Below are 705 nucleotides of genomic sequence, written 5' to 3'. Positions count from 1 at the left end.
GTCGAAGTGCATTTTCGGACCCACCTTCACTTGGACGACACCCCCGGAAGAGTTGCAATGCAAAATGCGGGCGACCAGGGTCGAGCTCCCACAACAACATTCTAAGCCAGACGTGCTACCTCTGGGATAATTCCAATGATTGAAATATGGGAAAATTACCAAAATACCCCTCTAATTTGAGGAAATTCCCAAAATACCCCTCAAATTTCAAAAATTCCCAAAATACCCTTGTATCTATTTTGGTTGGATTGTTCAAGATTTACTAATCTTCATTCGTTTTTGACAATTGAGATCCGTTTTTGAGTGCTCAACATGTAATTTGTCACCAATTACTATCGCTAAAAAGGCAATTATGTCTAAAAATAATGAAGCAATTCATCTCCAAAGCCTACATAACCAACTCAAATTGTAGTTTTAGCATCTGGTACGATAGACAATCACTCTTCTTGTGAAGACCTACAAAAAAAATTATTTTTGGAGAAATTTACTCTCACAACCAAGGGTATTTTGGGAATTTTGAAAAATTTGAAGGGCATTTTGGGAATTTGGTGCTGCTACAAGACTCAAGGTGGTGGCACATGGTGTTGATGATTTGCACTATTAGATTCCTTAATGCCTTGGCGTTGGAGGCAGTCAGGAAGAGGCTCGTAGTCTCTCAGACTCCAAAGTCTCTGAGCATAGGAAGTTTGGTTCAAATTTCAAAAG

This window comes from Adiantum capillus-veneris, chromosome 3 (genome assembly GCF_014529385.1).
Source record: "Adiantum capillus-veneris isolate H3 chromosome 3, ASM1452938v2, whole genome shotgun sequence".
Classification (NCBI taxonomy): domain Eukaryota; kingdom Viridiplantae; phylum Streptophyta; class Polypodiopsida; order Polypodiales; family Pteridaceae; genus Adiantum; species Adiantum capillus-veneris.
The sequence above is the reverse complement of the archived record's forward strand: the minus strand, read 5'-3'. Positions refer to the sequence as shown.